We start from the raw sequence: 10,848 nt of genomic DNA, 5'->3' as shown, positions 1-10,848 counted from the left end.
AAGAACAAGCAGGTTGCTGGATCTTCAGCAGGAGAGGCTCTAGCCTCACAGTTTGAGCTTGATTTTTCATTGATCGCATGCTTGGTTTCAAGTGTGATGGGATCAGTGTGGTTCTTGGACAGTGGTGCGTCTTTTCACATGACGGGAGATAGAGATTTGTTCTCTGATCTGGAGGACAAAGATCTTGGAGTGCACATCGAGATGGGCGATGATGGTAGATACAGTGCGACCGGTATCGGTACCATTTCCTTTGAGAGGGAGTCTGGTAAACCCTTTGTATTGAAGGAAGTCATTCATGTTCCAGGATTGAAGAAGAATCTCATCTCAGTGGCGATGTTAGAAGACAAGGGGTATGATGTTGTTTTCAGCAAGGGAAAGGCCTTCCTGCGCAGCAAGACAACTGGTGAGACCCGGAAGATAGGGGTTCGAGTGAGGAACCTTTATCAGTTGCATGTAGATGGATGCGCAGCAATGGCAGGCAAGGCAGAAGGATTGGTGAGCCGGGATGATGGCGAGTTGTGGTACAGGAGATTGGGTCACCTTCACCATGGAGCCTTGAAGATACCGCAGCAGATCACTACAGGGCTTCCTAAAGGCACACTTGCGCAGTTAGATCAGTGCAAGGGGTGTACTTTGGGGAAGTTTGTGAAAGCCACCTTTCACGAGAAGGATAGTCGCGCCACGACGATCCTTGAGAGAATTCACACAGACATGTGTGGACCTTTCTCAGTTGATTCGACAACAAAACACAGGTATTATGTGATTTTTGTTGATGATTTCTCTCGTAAGTGCTGGATCTTCTTCATGCAAAAGAAGAGCGAGACATATTCAAAGTTCTGTGAATTCAAAGCACTGGTCGAGAAGGAGTCGGGGAAGAAGGTGAAGGCTCTTAGGAGCGATAATGGTGGTGAATACATCTCGGACGAGTTCAAGGATTTCTGCAAGGCAGAATGGATTCGTAGAGAGCCCATAGCTCCCCATAACCCACAACAGAACGGGGTAGCTGAGCGGAAGAACAGAACGATCGTGGGTGCTGCACGGGCAATGTTGCATGATCAGGGCCTACCCCTTCACTTGTGGGCGGAAGCATGCAATACAACAGTTTATGTGCAGAATCGTTGTCCTCATAGGATACTTGGCATGAGTACACCCGAGGAGGCTTATTCTGGTAAGAAGCCTGATCTTTCTCATTTGAGGATTTTTGGTGCTAACGTTTACATGCATGTGACGAAGGATGCCAGAAAGAAGTTGGAGCCGACCGCAGAGGTTGGGATATTTGTGGGGTACACTGATACGCCCCACAACTATCGTGTGTATTTTCCAGACAGTGGTAAAACTATTGTGCAACGAGATATAAAATTTCAGGAGGAGAAAGCCATGAAGTGTTCGCTTGAGAGGGAGCTACACTTGCATGCAGATGAGGAGCTATTAGTTCCTAAGGATGAGCTTCAGGACGTGGATCAGCCACAGGACAAGGTTCATGGAGTGGAAGAGACCACTCATGCAGCGCCAACCATCAGAGGGCGAAAGCGCTTGACAGAAGCTGAGCGACTGGCTCAAGATGCAGAGAAAGTTGTAGGACCACCTACAACCCAACGTAGGCAGAGACAGTCACCTAATCGGTACACTGGATACATGGCTCTTATGAGCAAGTGTGTTGTGACTGAGCCATCCTCTTTCGAGGAAGCTGTGGAGGATCCCACATGGGTAGACGCCATGGTGGAAGAATATGATTCTATTGTCAGAAACAGTGCATGGGAGATTGTTCCTAGACTGGAAGGGAAATCAGTGGTGGGTTCGAGATGGATCTACAAAGTTAAGCAGGCAGCTGACGGGAGTGTGGAGAAGTACAAGGCAAGATTTGTTGCCCGAGGCTTTTCACAGATTGAGGGGATCGATTATGAGGAGACCTTTGCACCTGTCGCAAGGTATTCTTCCATACGGACGATTCTTGCTCTCTCAACGCAGATGGGATGGCACATTCATCAGATGGATGTGAAGACTGCGTTCCTCAACGGAGTCATTGAGGAGGAGGTGTACATTGAGCAACCCGAAGGCTTTGAAGTCTTCAGCAGCGAGTCGCATGTGTGCAGGCTCAAGAGAGCGCTGTATGGGTTGAAGCAAGCACCACGTGCTTGGTACACACGGATGGACAACTATTTCACAGGACTTGGATTCTCCAAGAGCGAGGCGGATCCGAACCTATACCAGATTGTGGTGGAGGGTAAGTTGCTTATCATTGTACTGTATGTTGATGATTTGATTCTAACGGGTGATGAGCTGTTGATACTGTCATGCAAGAAGGATCTTGCTACAGAGTTTGAGATGAAGGATTTGGGCCTCCTTCACTATTTCCTGGGATTGGAAATATGGCAGCGCAGTGGTGGACTGTTTGTTTCTCATGGCAATTATGCTCGGGAGATACTGGAGAAGTTCAACATGCATGGCTGCAAGCCTGTTGATACTCCTCTTCCTGGAGGTTGGAGGAAGGAGGATGCCACTTCGGGAGAAGAAGTGGATGCCACTGTTTATCGACAGTTCGTGGGGTCGCTGATGTATTTGGTCAATACACGACCTGATATATGCTATGCAGTTAACCAGCTTTCACAAGCTATGGTTAAGCCTACCAAGCTCTTCTGGAAGGCGGGCAAGCATGTATTGCGCTACTTGAGAGGCACATCGGGATATGGTTTGTGGTACAGACAGGAGGATGAGGTGAAGCTATGTGGCTTCACAGATGCAGATTGGGCAGGGAGCCCAACAGACAGAAAGAGCACATCAGGAGGGGTCTTCAGTATTGGATCGAAAACAGTTTCTTGGTACAGCAGGAAACAGAGATCCGTGGCACTCAGTTCAGTGGAGGTCGAGTATATGTCAGCAAGTTTGGCTACATGCGAGGCTATATGGATGAGGAAGATCCTGGTTGGTTTGTTCGGTTCTCATTTGGATCCTACTGTGATTTACTGTGATAACCAGAGTTGCATTAAACTCTCGGCTAATCCTGTATTTCATGATAGATCTAAACATATTGACATCAGGTACCATCATATCAGAGATTGTGTGCAGCGGAGGATCATGTTACTTTCGTACATTCCAACGGAGGATCAGGATGCTGATATTCTGACGAAGGCTCTCACCAGGAGAAAATTCGAGTACCACCGAGGCAGGATAGGGGTTGCTGATAATCCATATCTTGTTGAGAGGGAGTGTTGAGATTGCAACAAGATGATGGAGCTTAGTGAAAAGAGTCGCCTTCACTAAGTGGGCCCGCAGGCTATTTTTGGCGCAAGTCTATTTTTTAGACTATGTTTATTTTTAGACATATGGATCATCTCTATGGATTGCAGGTTGCTGTTTATGGATGATTGATCAAGTTGGAAAAAATAGATGGACTTCTATTTTTGATGAAAGTGTGAGTGACCAAAGTCTATTTTTACATTGGCTGTCAAAAATAGAAAAGTCAAATATTATTATCTCACAATAATATTTGGACTATAAACTTAATCTTATTCTCTTGGAGCACTTCAGTTTGAGCTACAGAGGTGGCACATGCAGCTGTCAGAAGGAAATACGCTTTTCTTATGAGTCAGTTGAGTTGTTGCATGCATGACTTCAGTTAGAACTCAATCAGTTGAGTTTGGTGGAGTTGATTGTGGAGTTGATGGAGTTGTGTTCAGTTTAGCTTTGTTAAACTAGTTGTATTTAGTCTAACTGGCAAATAGACTAGAGATGAGTTGGGTGAATTAGTTATTAATTAATTCACAAGTTATTAACTCATAATACAACTAATGAATACATCAGTTAACTCAGTTGCATGTCAGTGCATGTTCAGTTCAACAGGGACAAGTGGTAGAGAATCAGATTGCTATCAGTTGTGACTATAGTTGTGCACCAGATTTTGCACAATCAAGGGATTGAGTATGCCAATGAGTTTGCTCACGTATTTGCCCACATTATAGCTTGTGCTCACGTCCAACAAAGAGTGAGTGACTATTTTGCAGGTGAAAAACGAGTTTGGTGAGCCATTCTCATCAGTTCTTGAGCAGGTATTGAGCAGTGGAGGCAGGCAAGCAGTGGAAGAGATTTGGAGATCAGATCTGAGCTGTATTGTGTGTAACAGAGGTGGAGATACTTGTGAGAAGTATTATGTTGTGTAATGTTACATGACTCAATCATTAATATACAGATAGTTGGGGTTTTTAGCGAGATGCTTTCCTCGGGATACATACTGTGTTAATGTGTGAATGCTCTTGATGTTTTATTGTTATTGATGCTGCTATATTGATGATCAACGTAGAGGAGCTTATGTATTGTGTATGTATTCCGCAATAGTACATGATCAGGATAATCTCTGTTGAATATGTGTTAAATTATTCAAAATTTCTACATTCCCCACGCGCACTCCTGTTGCAACTGTTTCCATCTGGCTATCCTTAATGACACAACCATTCTTAAAGAATTGCACCTGCATGTCCTGGTCTGTAATCATTGAGACAAAGATCAAGTTTTTCTTAATTCCTGGAACATATAATACATTTTTAATATGTTTAATTTCGCCACTAGGTAGCTTCACAGGAATATCTCCACATCCTTTGATCTCATACCCACTGTCATCTCCTAGATAAATTTTTGATCCACATGCAAATTCTTCAAGAAATTCAAAATAGTCATTCTTACCGATCATATGAGAGGATGCGCCAGAGTCGACATACCATATGTCGTCCTCATCTCCCTTTGATGCTGAAAGAGCACAATCAACTGTGAATAGTCGAAGATCATGGCTGTGGTCCTCCTCTTCTCCAGCAAAACAGCCCTGATGTTTCCTCTGTTTGCCTTTTCTTTCATCCGCCTGCCTCTTATAGCATTCTTTAATCTGATGACCAGGTTTCCCACAATAAAGACATCTCTTAACATAATTATCAGTCATACCTCTGAATGGTCTCTTTTGAAAATAGCAGGCCCCCTTCTGCTGCTGCTGTTGTGGTTGCTGGTGCTGATGTTGGTGCTGGTGCTGCTTTCCTCTGTACCGTCGCCTCTTCGCCATCAGAGCTAGGTCATTGCTCTGAGTTTTCAGATTCTGTCTTCGCTCCTCCTCCTGGAGCAGAATTGCTGTCAGCTCATCAAATTAAGGGGCTTTCTCCCTCGCTGACAGTGCTGTGATGAATGTCTGATATTCATCCGTCATTCTGTTCAATGTGAGTGTAACTAGATTTGAGTCGGACACTTTTTCTCCAATAGCTCCCAGTTTGTCTCTCAGATCCTTGACTCTGGCCATGAATCCACCAACAGACTCATTCTCGTCCATCTTCAATGCAAACAATTTTCCCTTAAATGCCAGAACACGATTTGTATTTTGAGTCTCATACAAGCTCTTGATCGTTGTCCATATATTAGCAGCTGACTTGGAATCTCTGATATGTGCGATAATATTGTCCTTAACGGACATCTTCAGTATAACTTTTGCTTTCGTTTCTCTTTTATCCTAGTCTTGTTCTTGGGTCGCTGTTCTAGATTTCGGCTCATTTCCCTCAACGATCGCCCATGCATTTACGCTCTCCAGCAAAGTTTGCATTTTGAATTTCCAGTTGGAGAAATTCGTTCCATCGAGTTTGCCAGACTCGTGGAGGTATGATTCTATAATGTTGTTCATTTTCGCCCAACTGAATACTCCAATTGGCCACCACCGAGCAAGTCCGATCTGCTTCCACCGAACAGATCAGGAACTTCACTGTGCCACCACCGGGCAAGTCCGATCTGCTGCTACTGAACAGATCAGGGACTTCACTGTGCCACCACCGGGCAAAACCGATCTGCTATCACCGAACAGATCAACACGCAAGCTCCAACACGCCACCATTGGGCAAAGGCGAACTGCTCCACTGAACAGATCAAGGAGCTGCACTGCGCCACCACCGGGCAAAAAACCAATCTGCTTCCACCGAGCAGATCACAGAGCTCTGATTCGCCACCACCGGGCAAATCAAATCTGCTACCACCGAGCAGAAATCTCCACGTGCCACTACCGGACAACTCCGATCTGCAACAAAAATTGCAGATTTCCAGATAAAAAGAGGTTGGCTCTATGGCGCTCTGAACAGCTACAAATCCGCGCCAATTGCTGAAAAAAATTCATGGTGTCCACGGAAATTGGCGTGCTTAACAGCCACGGATCCGCGCCAATTTAGTTATAGTTTTGTTGGCGCTCTTATTAGCCCCAAACCCGCGCTAATGGACGCTTCTGTTCTTTAAAAAAACGCGTCTTTCTGTTTTGTTCTGGATTGGCGCGACTGTCTGCAAAAAAATCCGCGCCAATTTGATGCTGCTTCTAAAAAAAATGTGCTCCAACCCTTTCTTCGACTCAGAGATGATCAGTCATCTGAGATCCTTCGCTCCAGGTGTTATTGCAGTTCCACCTGATCACACATACACATTTACATGCCCTCCTACCACTACAGAAATGTAACTAATGATACATCCCTAAAAAAATGAGCCTATCTCTACCCTAAGCTCTGATATCAAGATAAAAATCAAACTTTGAATTAAAAATGAGTTGCAGCTCACAGGTGTGTATGGCACCTGGGAGACTTCACACAAAGAGGAGACTCTCACTCTCGTTCACTCTATCTTACATCAAATGAATATTACAATATTAAATACATCACTGAAAAATAGGTAGTTGTAAACAACCTCCTAAACTCTAGGAACTAATCATAAACTAAAAAAATACGTTACAACCATATAACCATTTCTCCATTACTTTTAACTCTGAAACCTGAACTTGCACTTGACCAACAAACGACTTGATAGAATTGCAGAGCGGTCAGTGGATAGATACATGGTATCGAGAGTTTATATCTCAGGCAAATATGGGACATGGGCGTCATCCCTTGGCAAATATTAACAACAAATCACTAAGCCAACCTTTGACTTAGTGCTAAGCCCTATTAACCTACATACCCATACATGATGATTTCTTTTCCGGTGGTTTCCATAGTTCCTGACTGCCGCAGGCTCCACCGTTGCTCCGCTCTGACAGACTCCGCTCCGACTCAATATCCTGGATGTACTTAATGCAACGCTGCACAGCTCTCCACTCTTTCCCGGCAGTTCTGCGGCTCTTACTCCCGAATGTGAAACCAACTGGCGGACAAGACAGGCTCCACCATTCGTATTGAATGCGTTAGGATTTCAAATTCTATATCGCCCCAAATATTTCAAACTGGCGGTGCGCGCGAAAATTTTGAAATGAAATCTGGAGTTGGTGCTTCAGCATCGTCTTTCATGCCAAAGAGAGCGAACATCAGGGTCACAGCGTTTGAGATGCCAAAGAGAGCGAAAGGGGTAAGGGTTTTGTACGAAACTCCCGCTTATTATGATATTACAAAGCCGCAAGCAGGAGGGATGGAATGTGAGATTGTGACTGAATACAATAGAAAAAGGAGGAAAATTTTAGAAGCAGAGATTAAACAAACGCTGGATACTGTTACGGAAGAGATTACAGGAAGCCACAAGGGTATAAGTGATACGTCAGTCACACTTCATGTCAAGAAGACGAATGCTCCAGATTTGACCATGTTCGATCTATCCGGGATAACAAGGGTTGCTGTGCATGGGCGGCCAAGAGATATTTATGAACAGATAGCAAATATAATCAAACAATACATTACTCCCAAGGAGAGCATCATACTTAATGGGTTGTCCGCGACTGTTGATTTTCCGACCTGTGAGTCCATAAAAATGCCTCAGGATGTTGACCCACAAGGTGAAAAGAACTTTGGCCGTTGTAACAAAAGTTCACAGAGCTCCTGAGGGTTTTTTGGAGAAAGAGACAAGGGATGCTGTTAATATTGGTCACGGTTATATTTGTGTGCGGAATAGAGTAGGGATTGAATCTAAAGTAGAAGCAAGACAAAGTAAAAGTGATCTGTTTAGAACAGATCCTCATCTTTCCAACATTGATAAATCAATGGTTGGAATACCCATATTGGCAGAAAAATTAATGCAGATTCAAGCAATGGGAATATGTAATGGGAACATGTAAGTGCCTTCCTGATATTGTCCAAAAGATTGATTACACACATCCAAGACGCAGGTAGAGAAGGATGCATTGGAGAAATTAAATTGGACAAAGTGTCAAACATCAGCAGTGGCGACCTCGAGGCGGCCTTCGAATTCAAGATTAGCCTTATTCCTTATTGGAATGTGGTAAGGCTGAGGCTGGCTGACCAGATTTCCACTCCACCTGCGGTTCATGGTGCAAAAGTTGGTTGAAAGCGACATTGTAAAGCATGTGGATAAGCCATCTTTCAATATGATGGAGCAGGTGCATGAAGAAAGTCCAATAATAGCTACTAAGAGAAAGAATCTCAATAACAAAGTTGAACGGTTGAGGCAGTCAAAATATGCTATGTATAAACTCATTGGTAGCTCTCAGAAGCTAAGTATCAATGATGCTTAAAGTATTATCAATGGTTAAATACTGCTGCTCGGTAGTCTGCATTTGGTGCATTTCCATTTTCGTAGGTTTTGTCACGTCGACCAGTTCAGGAGGAGATGGATTTTTGAAGTTGTTTATGAGGACTCTACACAAGTTTATTTAATGTTTCAAGAAATCGTTATGGTTCAAGTTAACTATCTTTTGATTAAATATTTTTCATGGTTAAATATTGGTGCTCATTATTTCGTGTTTTGTTTTGTGCATTTGCATTTTCATAGTTCTTTGTCACGTTAAGCAGCGCATGTGGAGATGGATTTGTAAATTATTTATGAAGTTTTTAGATATCAAAGTTTGAGATTCTTTTTAATTGATATACTAGTTATCAAGGTTTAAGCCGTCTCAAAACATTTTTTTAATTTATACTTTTTGGTTTGATATCTTGACACCTTATTCTTTGTTTGTTTTGGTTTTAGGTCTTAAGACATCTTGAACTTTTAAGGTTGAATAATGTGCTGTTCACTAACTTGCATTTTGTGCATTTACATTCTTTAAGTTGAATACCGCTGTTCACTAATTTGCATTTTGTGCATTTACATTTTTAATAGTATTTTGCCAAGTGAACAAGTTTCTACCAGTTTTTGATGTTTGTTTCCAAATGCTATTATGATTGGATTAAATTTTATTTTCATTTGATATTATGATGGTATTAAACTTCATTTTCCTTTAAGTCTTAACATATATTTCAATATTCTGAATTGTTAAATATTACCATTCATTCATCGGCACTTAGCGCATTTGCATTTGCATTTTCATCTCTTTCTCGCTTGAACAATTTTATAGGTAAATAGATTTTTTAATTTATCAAAATTTATAATGGTCTTAAGTTTCAAAACATTATTATCATTTAGTATTTTTTTGTAAGAGAGTTTTGAAGATAACCCATATTGCTAGTTATTATTTTGAATTGATGAGATGGTTCATTTTTAGGAGAAAAGGTTGTTTTGAATCTCTAGAGTGAATAGAAAAGACAATCAATCTTCACAGATAAAAAGGTTTAGAATTCATATATATAAATAATTTTTTTTTTTTTCATAATAAATCATTTAAAAATGTAGATAAAATATAAATATATGATATGAAGGGGAGAGGGATATAACTGATTCAAAGAAAGCATGTAAGCACAAGGAAAACAAGGAGAAGGAGAGAAAATTAAGAAATATATAAAATAGAAAACCTAAAACTAAAGATAGGTGGAAGGAAGAATAAAGAAAAAAAAAACAAAATATTAAAAGAGAGGGAAACAAAAATATAAAAAAAAACCATCGAAGAAACCATAAAGATTAAAAAAAAAACTACTTATATCTAAAAACTTAAAAAACAAAATAAACAAATAAAAGTAAATATAGCTAAACCAAGTGACTTCAAAGATGGTTTAATATTTAGTGTGTTTGTTAGGGAGAAATGAAGACTTATATGGAACTTTCATGCCTATTAGGTAATTTATTGTATAAAGTATTCAATTTTAGTAAATGTGTACTCCAACTTTATGGCATAGTGTACACTTCCACTTCCACTTGAGATTGAGGGATATTGAGGTGGTTGATGTAGATAAATCAAAAAAAGCTAGTTGTTGAAATTAATGGCCATGTAAGGTTGTTTAATCAAAATGGAACCATGCAAAACAAAGGTTTATTTATTGAATGTATTTGATATAATGGAATTGATTTTATTATTAACTACATGTTTTTATTAAAAATGGAATTATTTAATAGATCTAGAATTTTTTTACTTTCACTAAATTGAGTTTTTCAAAATAAAGAATTAGAAAATTTCTTACCTTTCTATTTTAAATGATATATTCACTATTTTTGTAATAAAATCATCATAATAAACTATGTAAGACAAGTTGATATAAACTTGTAGAAGAAAATATTTTATGTCTTAATAAATAATAACAAGTTATTGTTAATTATTATTATTTCTTTTCAATTAATTAGTACTATTTGTAATTTAATCACGATTAATAATAATAATAATAATAATAATAATTTACTAATTAGTTTAAAGTAAATTATAAATCAATAAATCATTATTAAATAGCTAAGTAACTAATTAATTAATTTAATTGAATTATCTAATAATTAAATAAAGGGGATTGATTTTTCACTTAGAAATCTTTTTTTTTGGGATTTGGAAAAACAACTAATAATCAATCAAAGGCCTATGGCCTTTTGCAAGGCTTATCCATACCAACTAGAGAGAATATTATTTTTGGAATCCAGTATTATTATCCATCATTTGATCCTTAATATCACCATTTTTTGTGATAAAATTGTCATGATAAACTATATAAAACAAATTTATATAAACTTATACAAGCAAATTTTGTGGTCTTAATTTTAATAGACTCA

General features: G+C 39.9%; 1 pseudogene; it reads left to right on the top strand.

Moving 5' to 3' along the window:
* Positions 1 to 4,935: 4,935 nt before the first annotated feature.
* Positions 4,936 to 10,848, top strand: part of LOC149221874 (dynamin-related protein 4C-like) — a 58,917-nt pseudogene continuing 53,004 nt past the window's right edge.

Source organism: Pinus tabuliformis, chromosome Q (genome assembly GCF_031772625.1).
Source record: "Pinus tabuliformis cultivar Carrire ecotype Pingquan chromosome Q, CPIR1, whole genome shotgun sequence".
Lineage (NCBI taxonomy): Eukaryota > Viridiplantae > Streptophyta > Pinopsida > Pinales > Pinaceae > Pinus > Pinus tabuliformis.
Note: the sequence above shows the minus strand (reverse complement) of the source record. Positions and strands in the feature narration are given on the sequence as shown.